General features: G+C 63.9%; 4 pseudogenes; all 4 read left to right on the plus strand.

Moving 5' to 3' along the window:
* Positions 1–1,496: 1,496 nt before the first annotated feature.
* LOC142876145 (uncharacterized) lies at positions 1,497–1,615 on the plus strand (annotated as a pseudogene).
* Positions 1,616–5,089: 3,474 nt separating this feature from the next.
* LOC142876147 (uncharacterized) lies at positions 5,090–5,208 on the plus strand (annotated as a pseudogene).
* Positions 5,209–8,679: 3,471 nt separating this feature from the next.
* On the plus strand, positions 8,680–8,798 carry LOC142876148 (uncharacterized; annotated as a pseudogene).
* A 3,455-nt stretch (positions 8,799–12,253) lies between these two features.
* On the plus strand, positions 12,254–12,372 carry LOC142876149 (uncharacterized; annotated as a pseudogene).
* Positions 12,373–14,045: the final 1,673 nt, after the last annotated feature.

Here is a 14,045-nt window from a genome sequence, read left to right on the forward strand (position 1 = left end):
CACTTCCTGCAGGGACCCAGAGCTGGGAGGTGGCATCTCTCAGCCCTGGGTCGGGCAGAGCCCCAGCGGGCCATGCCCACAACCTCTCTCAGCACCGGTCCCCCAGAAGGCTCCTTTGGGACCAGGATTCTCTTGCGGTGACTCTTTAAGGTCTGGCCCCTGGATGGAGGGGCACCAGGAGTAGAGGAGCAGGAAGGGGAAGGGGGTGGCCATGCGAGGGGACACTTTGAGGCCAAGTCCCAGCTTCAGCCTGATCCTCCTGGGAACCCCGCTCTGAGACAAGGAGCCGGGCTTCGCATTCCCACAGCAGCCAGTCGTGGGCTGAGGACACCTGGGGCCTTGGGAACTCCCTGGCTTCTCCTTGGTTTAACATCTAGAGCTGCTTGTGAATCGGGCCGCCACACACACCCGAGTGCAGGTGTCTTCCGCACAGACTGCGGGCCTCGCTCTTCTGAACGCCGCTAGCTCGCCACCCACCCACGGGTGAACCTGGTCAGGGTGCTTTCTCTCGGGGGCAGACTCTTTTCCGGGCGGGCTACCGGTGTCTCTGTTTGCTCGTTTCTTTCTTCCATTTCGGGAAAGGCTTCCTTGCTGGGTGTGGAAATCTCCTATGCCTTCCCTCGCCTATTCTGTCAGCTTTCAAATTCTCTTTCAGTTGCCACCCTCACAGATGGATTAGGAAACTCTTTCCGGTGCACTCATTAGTGAAATGACCTCAATGAAGCTGGAATCCAATATCTAATGGCCGATTTTTAGCGAGTCCACACGCCAGGGTGGTCGGGGTCCAATGCAGCCCCGGCCAGGCCCAGGCCCCTTGGACCGGGCCACAGGAGGACACAGAGGAGGGTCCCGGCCCCCACGAAGCGGTGCCGGCGGTTCTCCACGGGCTTGGGCGTTTTCCAGAGGTAGGAGATGGAGGGGACTGATTTCTTCAGCGCCCCACAAACCACGCCACCCCACCCCACCCATGGGACACATCCCCAGAGAGAGACGCCCCATACACTGGCTCCCCTCCCCCTTGCGCTGTGCCCCAGCCCTGGCCCGGGGGAATAGGCGGCAGCCCACCCACAGGGCGAGGGGGGGCACAGCTGAAAGGGGTTGTGGGGGAGGGCGGCCCCTGGCTGGGGTCAAAGGGCGCGCGCGTGCGCAGTCAGCGTCAGCGGCGGCGACGCGCTGGGGGTGGGCAGCGGGTAGGTGAAGGAGGCCGGGCGAGGAGACGAGGGGGGCTGGGAGGGCTCCACCTTGGCGAGTCCAGCCGTGGAGGCGCATCTTGTGTGAGTGTGAGTGAGTGTGAGTGTGTGTGTGTGTGTATAGAGAGACAGCCCCCCGCCCCGCCCCGCCCATCACCCCCGTCCCTGGGAGCCCACGGGACCCGGCCGGCGAACTCAACAGGCCCGGCCTGGCGCGGGGCCTGGGGCGGGAGGCGGCGGCGGCGGCGGCGGGAAAGCGCAGAGAGGCTCGGCTTCTTGAGCGGGGCAGGGGCGCCCTCCGCCGCCGTCTAGGGCCACACCACCCTGAACGCCCCCGATCTCGTCTGGTCTCGGAAGCTAAGCAGGGTCGGGCCCGGTCAGTACTTGGATGGGAGACTGCCTGGGAATACCGGGGGCCACAGGCTGCTTCTTTTTTTTTTTTTTTTTTTTTTGCCTCTTGTTCTGTCCCCTTTCTGGGAGCGCGGCGGCGGCCCGGGGTGGGGGTGACCCCAACCCTCAGCGCCCGCCGCGGTGCCTGGCGCCTCAGCCCGCACCGTGGGGCCTCCTCTTGTCCCAAGCCGCGACACCGCCGCCACGCGGCAGCATGCGTGGCATCTGGACTGTCAGGTCTCAGACCAAAGGTCTGCTCTGTGGGAACAGACACGCTGGAGAAAACCTTGAGAGTCTGAGAGGGGAGGGAGTTCCAGAAGAAGGCCAGGATGTCATTTTGAGGGAGTATGTGACCAGAACTCGTCCCGTTGCTTTTGGGGGTTCTATGGGCTCCACGCAGGAATCTTTGGTGGTGGCACCTGATGTTGGGGGATCCGGAGTCACACCCAGACCTGCTCCACAGGCCTCCTTTTACTTTTCTCTTCGGATTCATGATTTTTAAAAAGTGTCTCTTACCTCTATGATTGCATTTTCTTTTCTCTCTCTTTTCAAGCAGATGATGGGAGTACAAGTATTCAGGTGACATGTGTTGCCCGTGCACCCCTCCCCCCTGTGTTCTCATTCATATACCTCTCATGTTGTTCCAGCGTATTGTGGGGGTACCAGTGTTAAGGTCGGGTACAGTTGCCCTCTCCAAGCCTCCCCCCTGGGGTCAGAGCTTCAAGTGCGCCCATCCCCCAGTCGGTGCGCACCCACCCCATTCCTAATGGATGTGGATGCCCATCGCCTCCCCCCACCCGCCCGACACCCACCCGATGAAGGTGATTCCTCTCCGTCCACTTAGGTGTCCATCCGTTCGTACCAATTTGCTGGTGAGCGCGCTCACGTGGTGCTCGTGTGTCCATTCTTGGGATACCTGGCTTACTGGAACGGGTTCCAGCTCTGGCCAGGAGAACACGAGAGGCGCCCTCTCACCGCTGCTCCTCACAGCCGAATGGCACTCCGTGGTGTCCACGCGCCACATTTTATTAATGCACTCCTGGATGGATGGGCACTCGGGTCGCTTCCACGTCTTTGCGATTGTGAATTGTGCCCTAACTGTCACTCTACCCCTTACCCAGCCCGTCTCCTCTGCCCCTGCCTGACGCACTCCTCCCCGGCCAGGCCCGTCACTGTCCTGGGCCCCCGCCTGACCGGCTCCTCCCCGCCCGGCCTGTCACCGTCCTCTGCCCCTGCCTGACATGCTCCTTCCCGCCCGGCCTCTCACCGTCCTCGGCCCCTGCCTGACCGGCTCCTCCGTCGCCTGGGCCTTCCAAGGGCTTGGTGTGGAGGCTGCTTCCAGGAAGCCCTCCAGAAACCCGGCAGCAGGGTGGCCGCAGCAGTCTCCAGCAGCCTTCCCTAAGTCGAGTGCGGGGGACGTGCCCCCGCTGTGCCGCGGGGGGCCCAGCCTGGTGTCTTCCCTGATGCCCTGCGGCTGCCGGCTGGGGCTGCCGCTCCCCGCGAGGGGAGAGCCGCGGAGGTGGGGACCGCCTCCTGATGGGGACGTACGTACACGCAGCTCTCCACGTCGGATCCCGGGGCTCTCTGTCCTGCCCGAAGGCCCAGCGGGCCTGCGGGTCCTTAGAGTGGCAAAAACATCCGAAAGCTGAGACTGAGGGTCCGGTGGGTGTCTGCACTTTTGTGCTGGGCACCCCAGGGAGGCCCGGGGGCTGGCTGGACAACGTGGTCTGCTGGGCGGGGGGGGGTTGGAGGAGCAACTGATGCCCTTCGCACCTTGGGTAGCAAGAGTCTGAGGTGTCTCTGAGCCCTGTGCCATGTCCGGGGGGGGGCGCGGGGGGGGGGAGGAGGAGGAGGAGGAGGAGGTGGGAAGGGCCGGGGCCTGCAGTCCTGTTCCCGGGGTGGCACGGCAAGTGGCTTCTTCCACAGGCTGCTTGGCCTGGGCTCCCTGCACCTGGGCCTTTGGGGGACTGGCCCTGTGCTTGCCAACACTTCCTGCAGGGACCCAGAGCTGGGAGGTGGCATCTCTCAGCCCTGGGTCGGGCAGAGCCCCAGCGGGCCATGCCCACAACCTCTCTCAGCACCGGTCCCCCAGAAGGCTCCTTTGGGACCAGGATTCTCTTGCGGTGACTCTTTAAGGTCTGGCCCCTGGATGGAGGGGCACCAGGAGTAGAGGAGCAGGAAGGGGAAGGGGGTGGCCATGCGAGGGGACACTTTGAGGCCAAGTCCCAGCTTCAGCCTGATCCTCCTGGGAACCCCGCTCTGAGACAAGGAGCCGGGCTTCGCATTCCCACAGCAGCCAGTCGTGGGCTGAGGACACCTGGGGCCTTGGGAACTCCCTGGCTTCTCCTTGGTTTAACATCTAGAGCTGCTTGTGAATCGGGCCGCCACACACACCCGAGTGCAGGTGTCTTCCGCACAGACTGCGGGCCTCGCTCTTCTGAACGCCGCTAGCTCGCCACCCACCCACGGGTGAACCTGGTCAGGGTGCTTTCTCTCGGGGGCAGACTCTTTTCCGGGCGGGCTACCGGTGTCTCTGTTTGCTCGTTTCTTTCTTCCATTTCGGGAAAGGCTTCCTTGCTGGGTGTGGAAATCTCCTATGCCTTCCCTCGCCTATTCTGTCAGCTTTCAAATTCTCTTTCAGTTGCCACCCTCACAGATGGATTAGGAAACTCTTTCCGGTGCACTCATTAGTGAAATGACCTCAATGAAGCTGGAATCCAATATCTAATGGCCGATTTTTAGCGAGTCCACACGCCAGGGTGGTCGGGGTCCAATGCAGCCCCGGCCAGGCCCAGGCCCCTTGGACCGGGCCACAGGAGGACACAGAGGAGGGTCCCGGCCCCCACGAAGCGGTGCCGGCGGTTCTCCACGGGCTTGGGCGTTTTCCAGAGGTAGGAGATGGAGGGGACTGATTTCTTCAGCGCCCCACAAACCACGCCACCCCACCCCACCCATGGGACACATCCCCAGAGAGAGACGCCCCATACACTGGCTCCCCTCCCCCTTGCGCTGTGCCCCAGCCCTGGCCCGGGGGAATAGGCGGCAGCCCACCCACAGGGCGAGGGGGGGCACAGCTGAAAGGGGTTGTGGGGGAGGGCGGCCCCTGGCTGGGGTCAAAGGGCGCGCGCGTGCGCAGTCAGCGTCAGCGGCGGCGACGCGCTGGGGGTGGGCAGCGGGTAGGTGAAGGAGGCCGGGCGAGGAGACGAGGGGGGCTGGGAGGGCTCCACCTTGGCGAGTCCAGCCGTGGAGGCGCATCTTGTGTGAGTGTGAGTGAGTGTGAGTGTGTGTGTGTGTGTATAGAGAGACAGCCCCCCGCCCCGCCCCGCCCATCACCCCCGTCCCTGGGAGCCCACGGGACCCGGCCGGCGAACTCAACAGGCCCGGCCCGGCGCGGGGCCTGGGGCGGGAGGCGGCGGCGGCGGCGGCGGCGGCGGCGGCGGCGGCGGCGGCGGCGGGAAAGCGCAGAGAGGCTCGGCTTCTTGAGCGGGGCAGGGGCGCCCTCCGCCGCCGTCTAGGGCCACACCACCCTGAACGCCCCCGATCTCGTCTGGTCTCGGAAGCTAAGCAGGGTCGGGCCCGGTCAGTACTTGGATGGGAGACTGCCTGGGAATACCGGGGGCCACAGGCTGCTTCTTTTTTTTTTTTTTTTTTTTTGCCTCTTGTTCTGTCCCCTTTCTGGGAGCGCGGCGGCGGCCCGGGGTGGGGGTGACCCCAACCCTCAGCGCCCGCCGCGCTGCCTGGCGCCTCAGCCCGCACCGTGGGGCCTCCTCTTGTCCCAAGCCGCGACACCGCCGCCACGCGGCAGCATGCGTGGCATCTGCACTGTCAGGTCTCAGACCAAAGGTCTGCTCTGTGGGAACAGACACGCTGGAGAAAACCTTGAGAGTCTGAGAGGGGAGGGAGTTCCAGAAGAAGGCCAGGATGTCATTTTGAGGGAGTATGTGACCAGAACTCGTCCCGTTGCTTTTGGGGGTTCTATGGGCTCCACGCAGGAATCTTTGGTGGTGGCACCTGATGTTGGGGGATCCGGAGTCACACCCAGACCTGCTCCACAGGCCTCCTTTTACTTTTCTCTTCGGATTCATGATTTTTAAAAAGTGTCTCTTACCTCTATGATTGCATTTTCTTTTCTCTCTCTTTTCAAGCAGATGATGGGAGTACAAGTATTCAGGTGACATGTGTTGCCCGTGCACCCCTCCCCCCTGTGTTCTCATTCATATACCTCTCATGTTGTTCCAGCGTATTGTGGGGGTACCAGTGTTAAGGTCGGGTACAGTTGCCCTCTCCAAGCCTCCCCCCTGGGGTCAGAGCTTCAAGTGCGCCCATCCCCCAGTCGGTGCGCACCCACCCCATTCCTAATGGATGTGGATGCCCATCGCCTCCCCCCACCCGCCCGACACCCACCCGATGAAGGTGATTCCTCTCCGTCCACTTAGGTGTCCATCCGTTCGTACCAATTTGCTGGTGAGCGCGCTCACGTGGTGCTCGTGTGTCCATTCTTGGGATACCTGGCTTACTGGAACGGGTTCCAGCTCTGGCCAGGAGAACACGAGAGGCGCCCTCTCACCGCTGCTCCTCACAGCCGAATGGCACTCCGTGGTGTCCACGCGCCACATTTTATTAATGCACTCCTGGATGGATGGGCACTCGGGTCGCTTCCACGTCTTTGCGATTGTGAATTGTGCCCTAACTGTCACCCTACCCCTTACCCAGCCCGTCTCCTCTGCCCCTGCCTGACGCACTCCTCCCCGGCCAGGCCCGTCACTGTCCTGGGCCCCCGCCTGACCGGCTCCTCCCCGCCCGGCCTGTCACCGTCCTCTGCCCCTGCCTGACATGCTCCTTCCCGCCCGGCCTCTCACCGTCCTCGGCCCCTGCCTGACCGGCTCCTCCGTCGCCTGGGCCTTCCAAGGGCTTGGTGTGGAGGCTGCTTCCAGGAAGCCCTCCAGAAACCCGGCAGCAGGGTGGCCGCAGCAGTCTCCAGCAGCCTTCCCTAAGTCGAGTGCGGGGGACGTGCCCCCGCTGTGCCGCGGGGGGCCCAGCCTGGTGTCTTCCCTGATGCCCTGCGGCTGCCGGCTGGGGCTGCCGCTCCCCGCGAGGGGAGAGCCGCGGAGGTGGGGACCGCCTCCTGATGGGGACGTACGTACACGCAGCTCTCCACGTCGGATCCCGGGGCTCTCTGTCCTGCCCGAAGGCCCAGCGGGCCTGCGGGTCCTTAGAGTGGCAAAAACATCCGAAAGCTGAGACTGAGGGTCCGGTGGGTGTCTGCACTTTTGTGCTGGGCACCCCAGGGAGGCCCGGGGGCTGGCTGGACAACGTGGTCTGCTGGGCGGGGGGGGGTTTGGAGGAGCAACTGATGCCCTTCGCACCTTGGGTAGCAAGAGTCTGAGGTGTCTCTGAGCCCTGTGCCATGTCCGGGGGGGGGCGCGGGGGGGGGGAGGAGGAGGAGGAGGAGGAGGTGGGAAGGGCCGGGGCCTGCAGTCCTGTTCCCGGGGTGGCACGGCAAGTGGCTTCTTCCACAGGCTGCTTGGCCTGGGCTCCCTGCACCTGGGCCTTTGGGGGACTGGCCCTGTGCTTGCCAACACTTCCTGCAGGGACCCAGAGCTGGGAGGTGGCATCTCTCAGCCCTGGGTCGGGCAGAGCCCCAGCGGGCCATGCCCACAACCTCTCTCAGCACCGGTCCCCCAGAAGGCTCCTTTGGGACCAGGATTCTCTTGCGGTGACTCTTTAAGGTCTGGCCCCTGGATGGAGGGGCACCAGGAGTAGAGGAGCAGGAAGGGGAAGGGGGTGGCCATGCGAGGGGACACTTTGAGGCCAAGTCCCAGCTTCAGCCTGATCCTCCTGGGAACCCCGCTCTGAGACAAGGAGCCGGGCTTCGCATTCCCACAGCAGCCAGTCGTGGGCTGAGGACACCTGGGGCCTTGGGAACTCCCTGGCTTCTCCTTGGTTTAACATCTAGAGCTGCTTGTGAATCGGGCCGCCACACACACCCGAGTGCAGGTGTCTTCCGCACAGACTGCGGGCCTCGCTCTTCTGAACGCCGCTAGCTCGCCACCCACCCACGGGTGAACCTGGTCAGGGTGCTTTCTCTCGGGGGCAGACTCTTTTCCGGGCGGGCTACCGGTGTCTCTGTTTGCTCGTTTCTTTCTTCCATTTCGGGAAAGGCTTCCTTGCTGGGTGTGGAAATCTCCTATGCCTTCCCTCGCCTATTCTGTCAGCTTTCAAATTCTCTTTCAGTTGCCACCCTCACAGATGGATTAGGAAACTCTTTCCGGTGCACTCATTAGTGAAATGACCTCAATGAAGCTGGAATCCAATATCTAATGGCCGATTTTTAGCGAGTCCACACGCCAGGGTGGTCGGGGTCCAATGCAGCCCCGGCCAGGCCCAGGCCCCTTGGACCGGGCCACAGGAGGACACAGAGGAGGGTCCCGGCCCCCACGAAGCGGTGCCGGCGGTTCTCCACGGGCTTGGGCGTTTTCCAGAGGTAGGAGATGGAGGGGACTGATTTCTTCAGCGCCCCACAAACCACGCCACCCCACCCCACCCATGGGACACATCCCCAGAGAGAGACGCCCCATACACTGGCTCCCCTCCCCCTTGCGCTGTGCCCCAGCCCTGGCCCGGGGGAATAGGCGGCAGCCCACCCACAGGGCGAGGGGGGGCACAGCTGAAAGGGGTTGTGGGGGAGGGCGGCCCCTGGCTGGGGTCAAAGGGCGCGCGCGTGCGCAGTCAGCGTCAGCGGCGGCGACGCGCTGGGGGTGGGCAGCGGGTAGGTGAAGGAGGCCGGGCGAGGAGACGAGGGGGGCTGGGAGGGCTCCACCTTGGCGAGTCCAGCCGTGGAGGCGCATCTTGTGTGAGTGTGAGTGAGTGTGAGTGTGTGTGTGTGTGTATAGAGAGACAGCCCCCCGCCCCGCCCCGCCCATCACCCCCGTCCCTGGGAGCCCACGGGACCCGGCCGGCGAACTCAACAGGCCCGGCCCGGCGCGGGGCCTGGGGCGGGAGGCGGCGGCGGCGGCGGCGGCGGCGGCGGCGGCGGCGGCGGCGGGAAAGCGCAGAGAGGCTCGGCTTCTTGAGCGGGGCAGGGGCGCCCTCCGCCGCCGTCTAGGGCCACACCACCCTGAACGCCCCCGATCTCGTCTGGTCTCGGAAGCTAAGCAGGGTCGGGCCCGGTCAGTACTTGGATGGGAGACTGCCTGGGAATACCGGGGGCCACAGGCTGCTTCTTTTTTTTTTTTTTTTTTTTTGCCTCTTGTTCTGTCCCCTTTCTGGGAGCGCGGCGGCGGCCCGGGGTGGGGGTGACCCCAACCCTCAGCGCCCGCCGCGCTGCCTGGCGCCTCAGCCCGCACCGTGGGGCCTCCTCTTGTCCCAAGCCGCGACACCGCCGCCACGCGGCAGCATGCGTGGCATCTGCACTGTCAGGTCTCAGACCAAAGGTCTGCTCTGTGGGAACAGACACGCTGGAGAAAACCTTGAGAGTCTGAGAGGGGAGGGAGTTCCAGAAGAAGGCCAGGATGTCATTTTGAGGGAGTATGTGACCAGAACTCGTCCCGTTGCTTTTGGGGGTTCTATGGGCTCCACGCAGGAATCTTTGGTGGTGGCACCTGATGTTGGGGGATCCGGAGTCACACCCAGACCTGCTCCACAGGCCTCCTTTTACTTTTCTCTTCGGATTCATGATTTTTAAAAAGTGTCTCTTACCTCTATGATTGCATTTTCTTTTCTCTCTCTTTTCAAGCAGATGATGGGAGTACAAGTATTCAGGTGACATGTGTTGCCCGTGCACCCCTCCCCCCTGTGTTCTCATTCATATACCTCTCATGTTGTTCCAGCGTATTGTGGGGGTACCAGTGTTAAGGTCGGGTACAGTTGCCCTCTCCAAGCCTCCCCCCTGGGGTCAGAGCTTCAAGTGCGCCCATCCCCCAGTCGGTGCGCACCCACCCCATTCCTAATGGATGTGGATGCCCATCGCCTCCCCCCACCCGCCCGACACCCACCCGATGAAGGTGATTCCTCTCCGTCCACTTAGGTGTCCATCCGTTCGTACCAATTTGCTGGTGAGCGCGCTCACGTGGTGCTCGTGTGTCCATTCTTGGGATACCTGGCTTACTGGAACGGGTTCCAGCTCTGGCCAGGAGAACACGAGAGGCGCCCTCTCACCGCTGCTCCTCACAGCCGAATGGCACTCCGTGGTGTCCACGCGCCACATTTTATTAATGCACTCCTGGATGGATGGGCACTCGGGTCGCTTCCACGTCTTTGCGATTGTGAATTGTGCCCTAACTGTCACCCTACCCCTTACCCAGCCCGTCTCCTCTGCCCCTGCCTGACGCACTCCTCCCCGGCCAGGCCCGTCACTGTCCTGGGCCCCCGCCTGACCGGCTCCTCCCCGCCCGGCCTGTCACCGTCCTCTGCCCCTGCCTGACATGCTCCTTCCCGCCCGGCCTCTCACCGTCCTCGGCCCCTGCCTGACCGGCTCCTCCGTCGCCTGGGCCTTCCAAGGGCTTGGTGTGGAGGCTGCTTCCAGGAAGCCCTCCAGAAACCCGGCAGCAGGGTGGCCGCAGCAGTCTCCAGCAGCCTTCCCTAAGTCGAGTGCGGGGGACGTGCCCCCGCTGTGCCGCGGGGGGCCCAGCCTGGTGTCTTCCCTGATGCCCTGCGGCTGCCGGCTGGGGCTGCCGCTCCCCGCGAGGGGAGAGCCGCGGAGGTGGGGACCGCCTCCTGATGGGGACGTACGTACACGCAGCTCTCCACGTCGGATCCCGGGGCTCTCTGTCCTGCCCGAAGGCCCAGCGGGCCTGCGGGTCCTTAGAGTGGCAAAAACATCCGAAAGCTGAGACTGAGGGTCCGGTGGGTGTCTGCACTTTTGTGCTGGGCACCCCAGGGAGGCCCGGGGGCTGGCTGGACAACGTGGTCTGCTGGGCGGGGGGGGGTTTGGAGGAGCAACTGATGCCCTTCGCACCTTGGGTAGCAAGAGTCTGAGGTGTCTCTGAGCCCTGTGCCATGTCCGGGGGGGGGCGCGGGGGGGGGAGGAGGAGGAGGAGGAGGAGGTGGGAAGGGCCGGGGCCTGCAGTCCTGTTCCCGGGGTGGCACGGCAAGTGGCTTCTTCCACAGGCTGCTTGGCCTGGGCTCCCTGCACCTGGGCCTTTGGGGGACTGGCCCTGTGCTTGCCAACACTTCCTGCAGGGACCCAGAGCTGGGAGGTGGCATCTCTCAGCCCTGGGTCGGGCAGAGCCCCAGCGGGCCATGCCCACAACCTCTCTCAGCACCGGTCCCCCAGAAGGCTCCTTTGGGACCAGGATTCTCTTGCGGTGACTCTTTAAGGTCTGGCCCCTGGATGGAGGGGCACCAGGAGTAGAGGAGCAGGAAGGGGAAGGGGGTGGCCATGCGAGGGGACACTTTGAGGCCAAGTCCCAGCTTCAGCCTGATCCTCCTGGGAACCCCGCTCTGAGACAAGGAGCCGGGCTTCGCATTCCCACAGCAGCCAGTCGTGGGCTGAGGACACCTGGGGCCTTGGGAACTCCCTGGCTTCTCCTTGGTTTAACATCTAGAGCTGCTTGTGAATCGGGCCGCCACACACACCCGAGTGCAGGTGTCTTCCGCACAGACTGCGGGCCTCGCTCTTCTGAACGCCGCTAGCTCGCCACCCACCCACGGGTGAACCTGGTCAGGGTGCTTTCTCTCGGGGGCAGACTCTTTTCCGGGCGGGCTACCGGTGTCTCTGTTTGCTCGTTTCTTTCTTCCATTTCGGGAAAGGCTTCCTTGCTGGGTGTGGAAATCTCCTATGCCTTCCCTCGCCTATTCTGTCAGCTTTCAAATTCTCTTTCAGTTGCCACCCTCACAGATGGATTAGGAAACTCTTTCCGGTGCACTCATTAGTGAAATGACCTCAATGAAGCTGGAATCCAATATCTAATGGCCGATTTTTAGCGAGTCCACACGCCAGGGTGGTCGGGGTCCAATGCAGCCCCGGCCAGGCCCAGGCCCCTTGGACCGGGCCACAGGAGGACACAGAGGAGGGTCCCGGCCCCCACGAAGCGGTGCCGGCGGTTCTCCACGGGCTTGGGCGTTTTCCAGAGGTAGGAGATGGAGGGGACTGATTTCTTCAGCGCCCCACAAACCACGCCACCCCACCCCACCCATGGGACACATCCCCAGAGAGAGACGCCCCATACACTGGCTCCCCTCCCCCTTGCGCTGTGCCCCAGCCCTGGCCCGGGGGAATAGGCGGCAGCCCACCCACAGGGCGAGGGGGGGCACAGCTGAAAGGGGTTGTGGGGGAGGGCGGCCCCTGGCTGGGGTCAAAGGGCGCGCGCGTGCGCAGTCAGCGTCAGCGGCGGCGACGCGCTGGGGGTGGGCAGCGGGTAGGTGAAGGAGGCCGGGCGAGGAGACGAGGGGGGCTGGGAGGGCTCCACCTTGGCGAGTCCAGCCGTGGAGGCGCATCTTGTGTGAGTGTGAGTGAGTGTGAGTGTGTGTGTGTGTGTATAGAGAGACAGCCCCCCGCCCCGCCCCGCCCATCACCCCCGTCCCTGGGAGCCCACGGGACCCGGCCGGCGAACTCAACAGGCCCGGCCCGGCGCGGGGCCTGGGGCGGGAGGCGGCGGCGGCGGCGGCGGCGGCGGCGGGAAAGCGCAGAGAGGCTCGGCTTCTTGAGCGGGGCAGGGGCGCCCTCCGCCGCCGTCTAGGGCCACACCACCCTGAACGCCCCCGATCTCGTCTGGTCTCGGAAGCTAAGCAGGGTCGGGCCCGGTCAGTACTTGGATGGGAGACTGCCTGGGAATACCGGGGGCCACAGGCTGCTTCTTTTTTTTTTTTTTTTTTTTTGCCTCTTGTTCTGTCCCCTTTCTGGGAGCGCGGCGGCGGCCCGGGGTGGGGGTGACCCCAACCCTCAGCGCCCGCCGCGCTGCCTGGCGCCTCAGCCCGCACCGTGGGGCCTCCTCTTGTCCCAAGCCGCGACACCGCCGCCACGCGGCAGCATGCGTGGCATCTGCACTGTCAGGTCTCAGACCAAAGGTCTGCTCTGTGGGAACAGACACGCTGGAGAAAACCTTGAGAGTCTGAGAGGGGAGGGAGTTCCAGAAGAAGGCCAGGATGTCATTTTGAGGGAGTATGTGACCAGAACTCGTCCCGTTGCTTTTGGGGGTTCTATGGGCTCCACGCAGGAATCTTTGGTGGTGGCACCTGATGTTGGGGGATCCGGAGTCACACCCAGACCTGCTCCACAGGCCTCCTTTTACTTTTCTCTTCGGATTCATGATTTTTAAAAAGTGTCTCTTACCTCTATGATTGCATTTTCTTTTCTCTCTCTTTTCAAGCAGATGATGGGAGTACAAGTATTCAGGTGACATGTGTTGCCCGTGCACCCCTCCCCCCTGTGTTCTCATTCATATACCTCTCATGTTGTTCCAGCGTATTGTGGGGGTACCAGTGTTAAGGTCGGGTACAGTTGCCCTCTCCAAGCCTCCCCCCTGGGGTCAGAGCTTCAAGTGCGCCCATCCCCCAGTCGGTGCGCACCCACCCCATTCCTAATGGATGTGGATGCCCATCGCCTCCCCCCACCCGCCCGACACCCACCCGATGAAGGTGATTCCTCTCCGTCCACTTAGGTGTCCATCCGTTCGTACCAATTTGCTGGTGAGCGCGCTCACGTGGTGCTCGTGTGTCCATTCTTGGGATACCTGGCTTACTGGAACGGGTTCCAGCTCTGGCCAGGAGAACACGAGAGGCGCCCTCTCACCGCTGCTCCTCACAGCCGAATGGCACTCCGTGGTGTCCACGCGCCACATTTTATTAATGCACTCCTGGATGGATGGGCACTCGGGTCGCTTCCACGTCTTTGCGATTGTGAATTGTGCCCTAACTGTCACCCTACCCCTTACCCAGCCCGTCTCCTCTGCCCCTGCCTGACGCACTCCTCCCCGGCCAGGCCCGTCACTGTCCTGGGCCCCCGCCTGACCGGCTCCTCCCCGCCCGGCCTGTCACCGTCCTCTGCCCCTGCCTGACATGCTCCTTCCCGCCCGGCCTCTCACCGTCCTCGGCCCCTGCCTGACCGGCTCCTCCGTCGCCTGGGCCTTCCAAGGGCTTGGTGTGGAGGCTGCTTCCAGGAAGCCCTCCAGAAACCCGGCAGCAGGGTGGCCGCAGCAGTCTCCAGCAGCCTTCCCTAAGTCGAGTGCGGGGGACGTGCCCCCGCTGTGCCGCGGGGGGCCCAGCCTGGTGTCTTCCCTGATGCCCTGCGGCTGCCGGCTGGGGCTGCCGCTCCCCGCGAGGGGAGAGCCGCGGAGGTGGGGACCGCCTCCTGATGGGGACGTACGTACACGCAGCTCTCCACGTCGGATCCCGGGGCTCTCTGTCCTGCCCGAAGGCCCAGCGGGCCTGCGGGTCCTTAGAGTGGCAAAAACATCCGAAAGCTGAGACTGAGGGTCCGGTGGGTGTCTGCACTTTTGTGCTGGGCACCCCAGGGAGGCCCGGGGG

The sequence above is a fragment of the Microcebus murinus genome, chromosome 14, assembly GCF_040939455.1.
Source record: "Microcebus murinus isolate Inina chromosome 14, M.murinus_Inina_mat1.0, whole genome shotgun sequence".
Taxonomy (NCBI): domain Eukaryota; kingdom Metazoa; phylum Chordata; class Mammalia; order Primates; family Cheirogaleidae; genus Microcebus; species Microcebus murinus.